The following is a 5,859-nucleotide window of genomic DNA, read 5'->3' on the forward strand; positions in this document are numbered from 1 at the left end:
CAGAGCAGGCCCGCCCTCTGGCGCCCCACCCCGCCCAGGCACGAGTTTGCTCCCCGCGGTCGCTGGAGTCCTCCTGTTAGGTTTGGAAGTCGAAAATTACTAGCTCTCCTGGGGGCGGTGTGAGGAGCCTCCCATCCTCCTATCCCGCCCCCGCCCCCCGGCCCCCGGGTCCTTGGCAAAGGCTGGAAGAGTCAGAAAAAAAAAAAAAAGAGGCGAAGAGGAAGCTGCTACACTGTGGGTTCTGTGAAACAGACCCGAGGGTTGGAGCGGGTTTGGCGTCTGCGGCAACGCACTTTCCAGTTCCGCCACTGAGGGTTTCGAGCCTGCTGCCTTCCCAGCCGCGCCCGATTAGCTTTAAACTTGGGAGTAAAGGCAGACACCGTCTTCCCGCTCCTTTTAGTCCTTTCTGAATCTAACTGGAATGGGAGGTAATGAGGGGAAGTGGAGCGAATGTAGTTAATTAAAAAAAAAAAAAATGCAGGTGTGGTGGAAACGCTCCGAAATAAAAACTTTCCCGCACTCCCCTAAATTTTAATCGCCATTGAGCCGTCGGTAGGAACAAACACTTAAATCACTCCTTTCCCACGCGTTTGGAAACTGCGTGCCCGGCCTCCCCGCGTGACGTCCCCCCCTGCTGCGCCTCGACTCCAAAAGTTTGGCTTTCCCCTCGCGGAGATCTTGGCATCTTCAAGAGGCTCTTGCAAAAGGCAATTTGCAGAATTGAGTTGGTGAGCCTAAAGCGCTCCCTCTTTGAAATCCCCATCCTCCAGTTCAGGCTTTCCAGTACACAAACTCCGGGAAATCCGCCACCTACGTGGGTCCTCGTCGGGGTTGGGAATCCCTCCGTGGCGCGCAGAGGCGGTGCCCAGCGCAGATTTTGGGGGTTTCCAGGGGTTCCCGGGCGCCGGAACCGGCAGGGGCTGGATTTCCTCACGGGTCCTGTAACACATCTGTAACACAATGGGGCTCTGATCTTGGTGGCCACAGAATTTCTATCACGATGATTTACATGAAACGTGAACTTTTCTTGGCGATCCAATTCACTCCTCCCCGCACCCCTCACTCCGCCCCCCTGCACTTTCCTTAGACCCTAACAGCCGAGGATTTGCACTGAATTCCCTAGGGGAAGGATTTTTAGCAGGGCCAAATATCGAGCGAGCCTTTCGCGATGATCCCCCAAATGCTCCAGCTTCTGATGGATCTCTGAAATACACCCCCACCAAAAAAACCCCAAAAAACAAACCCTAAGCTTCCTTCTGTATGCGTACGTAGAAGCAGCTGGGCTCACTTATAACTCCTGTAGCTCCAAGTTGGACTCAGCTTTCTGTTCACTGGAGGCGGGAAAGAGGTCACGGCTCCTTGCCCTCGGCTTCTGTCCGCTAGGGTGGCGGGCGCAGTTCGGTTGTGGCCGCGGGCAGCCTTCGCCATCTGGTGGCCACGGCGAGGAAGGTTCCCTGAGCCGAAGGGCTGGTTCCACTCCTTCCGAAATCACTGTCAGATCTTCAAGAGTTTTGCACAAGTCTTTTCTTCTCATACCTGCTTTTCCTTTTGAAAGTTTGATATGGGGAGAAAAGCCCGGAATTTGGCGTTCCAAGACTTAATTCTGGGTGGGGTCGCCGTTGACGAGCTGCTTTCAACTTCTGTGTTCTTTCTTCACTGTGAAGCCAGATTCCAACACCGGTCTTGCCAAGAAGTATGAGGTAAGAAACGAGATCTACTGCTTATTTTATAACGTGAAGGTAAACGCAAATGCATTGACAAGTGAACCATTTTTTATTAATTCAAAAATAATTATAGAAACGTTTGAATATACACAAAGGGGGAGAACCATGGACCCCTCCATAATTCAGCAACAACTGTCATCAACTCATAGCCTCTGGCTTCATCTTACAACCTGCACCCCATTCTTCACCTCAAATTCCAGTAACCCTGTCATCTAGTACACACTTATTCCTAAAATTATAGCCCTAAAATAGAAAAAAATTCCTTATAATATTGAAATGATTACGTAGCATTTCCATATCGTTTTATTTTCTTAAACTGGTAGTAGACATGGCTTATCATTTATTGTCCTGAAGTTCACTTTTGCCATGATGTATTAGGCTTTTTATATATTGTAGGATTTGATTTGTTAATATTTTGTTAAATGTTCAGGGATATTGTTTGCATTTTCCTTTTTTGTAATGTCTTTTGTATCAGAGTGTACTGTCTTTATGAGTTAAAGTCTTTTTCTTCATTCTCAGAAAGTTTGTATAAGATTGATGTTCTTGCTGAATTGTTTGATAGAATTCAATGGTCAACTTATCTGGATCTAGAATTCTTTGTGGAAATGTTTTGATCACATGTACAATAATCTCTCTATAGGTATTCAGAGTCTGTGTTTTATCTTGTGTGAATTTGAAAAGTTGTCTTTTTTAGGAATTTGTCCACTTCACTTAAATTATTGAATTTAATGAGTTAATAGTGTTCATTGCATTCTTCTATTACCCTTTAATGTCTGTAGAATCTGAATGTCCTCATTTACTCTTAACATTGTCAAGTTATGTCTTCTTTCTTTTTATTCAACCTTCCTAGAGGTTTGGCAATTTTTATTCCCCAATGAGCCCCTTTTGGCTTTGTTAATTTTCTTAATGACTTTTCTGTTGTATTTATTTGTGCTCATTTCTTTGTCCTTCCTTCAACTTATTTTTCATATAAATTTTGTTTTTCTTTTTCTAGCTTCTTATAATGTAACTTTACTATCTTTTCTATGACAAGCTTTTGATGCTATAAATTTCCATCTACACCTGCTTTATCTACATCTCACAAGTTTGATATATTGTATAGAATACCAGAGAGGAAGGGTGGAGGGAGGTTGGGGAGCAAAGAGGTAGGGGACACAGTATGTTATGGTGGAAGACTATGGGTGTCCTGGCAGTGGGTGTAGTGTGGTAACATACATGAGCCTGTGTCTCTAAATTATGTGCAAATCCTTGATAACTCTGAATGATAATAATGACTTTTAAAAATATGTGTGTGTCTATTCAAGTAAAGTGGTTAACTACTTAAGTTGGAGTGGAAAGAGGGTTTAAGAAGGGAAACTGAGTAAAGAAAGAAATAGGGGAGAGTTTCTGGGACTGTACTATCCAAAATTCACAGGCCAGATCTTCTAGAAGAGGAATAGAATTTGGTGACTGGGAATATCATGGTAGCTCTGAGGATAGTAAAGGTAGATTTTTTTTTTAAAGAAAGATTTATTTATGCATACAAGAACTGGGGTGCAGGCCAGAGGTGTGGGGGGTGAGAGAGGATTCATCAGAGACAAAGTGGAGAACAGAACAGGTGGATCTACTGAAATACACTGCTGGTGAGCAACGGGCAGGGTAGGCGAGGTCTGCTGCACCATGTGGGTCACCTCCCTGGCCAGGGATTGATCTCATGCTGCAGTGACTGCCAATAGCTTTATAGTACTGCACTTTAACCTGTTGTGCCACTGGGGAGGGCCCAGCAAGGGTAGATTCTAACATGCAGATGCTATTGCAATCCTCTCCCTATCCCCTAAACCAAATCGTTACCTAGATGACAGGCCACCAGGGAGTCAGAATGCTTGCTGCAGTGGTCTGGCTTTGTCACTATTTCTTCTTGAAATGTGCCAATATTGATGCCTTGGGAATGTGCTCTTCTGTTGATAAAGACTTCTTCCTAAATCTCCAAACAAATTGTCTGATCTTGAGTCACTGAACTGGAAGCTGGGACATATCTTAGCTCTGTTCACTGCACTGTACAGAGGCAGAACTTCAGTCACAGCACTCAAGTGGGGTGTTGAGTCCCGTAAGGAATCCATTGATTCTGCTGTTTCCCATGACTTGGACCCTATATGTTAGACATAAAATATTACAGGAACCTATAGAATAGGTAATCATGAAAACATTAATTACTATTTTTTATTATATATATTCATATCATTTTTCATTTTTGCACAATGTGTGCTTTCTCATCTCAGTTATAGTCCCCATGAAATTCCCACCACCAGTTTACCTGTGTACCATCACCATAGTTCCTTGGGCTCTTCCTAGACCTGTTTTGGTCCTACTCCCCTCTCACCCACTGCAGAATATCTCTGGCATTTTGATATTTACTTTATTATAATTACTTTTTTTTTCTGATGACTTATCTGGATCCACTACACTCCTCTTAAGAGTGAAACCATCTGGTATTTTTCTTTTTCTTTCTGCCTTATTTCACTAAGCATGATCCCTTCCAGCTCCATCTATGTTGCTGCGAATGGTATGTATTTATCTTTTTTCATTGCTGAGTAATATTCCACTGTGTATATGAACCACATCTTCTTGATTCAGTCATCTATTTTGGGCATTTGGGTTATTTCCACACTTACCTATTGTAAAAAGTGCTGCAATAAACATAGGATGGAGGTGTCCTTCAGAATTAATGTTTTTGTGTCCTTTGGATAAATACTTAGGAGGGGAATTGCTGGATCATATGGAAGTTTATTTTTACATCATTCTGTGCCTTTTCCCATCTCAATTGTAATTCCTGTGGAGGGGGAACTCATTTTTTTTTTTAAAGATTTATTTATTTACTCATACAGAACTGGGGTACAAGCCAGAGATGCAGTGGGTGAAAGGATTCACCAGAGACAGAGTGGGGAGTAGAACAGGCAGATGGACAAAGTACACTGCTGAGGGGAACAGCGGGTGGGTCAGGAGAGGTCTGCGGTGGCGATGTGGTCACCTCCGCAGCAGGCAGGGATCGAACTTCTGCGAAAATGGGTTAAGCTTCTTAGTGCAGTGCTTTAACCCGCTGCGCCACCAGGGAGGGCCGGAAACTCCATTTTTATCAGTTGGAGGAACCTCCAAACAGCTTTCCATAGTGGTTGGACCATTTTGCATTCCCACCATCAATAAAGGAGAGTTCCTTTTCTCCATGTGCTAGTCAACATTTGTTGTCACTAGTTTTTATTAATATGTGCTATTCTCACTAGTGAAAGATGGTATCTCATTGTGGTTTTGATTGTCATAATCTCCCTGATTCTGAGAGAAAAAACATTAAATTCTAAAGCATAGATTTTATACTGCTTCTCATTTATCAAGGGATAAAACAATATTTGCAATCTAAGTGAATCAATGATTCATCTTTCTTTTCCAAAATCTAAGTCTTTCCTAGAGTGGAATCTTTTCCTTCTTGTACTAGGACCTTTACTCAGCTCTGGGCTGGTAAATTCAAAGAATATATATCAACTAATTTTTACATATTTGCTGGTTTTCTTAATTTTGACAGACAGGATTTCTCTTTACCTTATAAAGATAAAATCTAAGAAAATTCTTTAGCATTTTACTTCTTAAAGAAGACTAGTTTTTAGTGAATCAATCAAATAATCTGTGTTTATGAAATATATACCAAAGGCTGCAGATAGAGACCGCAAAGTATTGCAGAAAATCCCAGAGATAATGGATTGAGTTAGCATGGCATATACATGCTTGTCTGTGTGAGTGTGTTTTTGTGTTTCAGAGCTGAATATCATTAAGCTGAGATCACAGTGCTGAATATGATTAGAATAAAATGACATGGTGGTAGCTAATATTTTCTTTGGGGACCCTTCTGCTCAGAGCTGTCAAAGTAGATTGTATAAATAGACAAGATTGAGGGAAGTGATCCTAATCACACTGATGAAACACTCTTCTGAAAGACTGAAAAACCCGAATATAAACAAGAGTCTCTAGTCATACAACGAAATCTTCATCTGTAAGTTGAATACCTCAGAATAATTCTCTCATAAATAATTCTTTTAGCTAAAGAAGCTCACTGGTGAAGGAGCAAGACAAGTATTCCTAAGTCCTGAGATGTCCTCTTTCACATTTG

This window comes from Condylura cristata, unplaced genomic scaffold (genome assembly GCF_000260355.1).
Source record: "Condylura cristata isolate star-nosed mole 26May11 unplaced genomic scaffold, ConCri1.0 scaffold00033, whole genome shotgun sequence".
In the NCBI taxonomy this organism is placed as follows: Eukaryota; Metazoa; Chordata; class Mammalia; order Eulipotyphla; family Talpidae; genus Condylura; species Condylura cristata.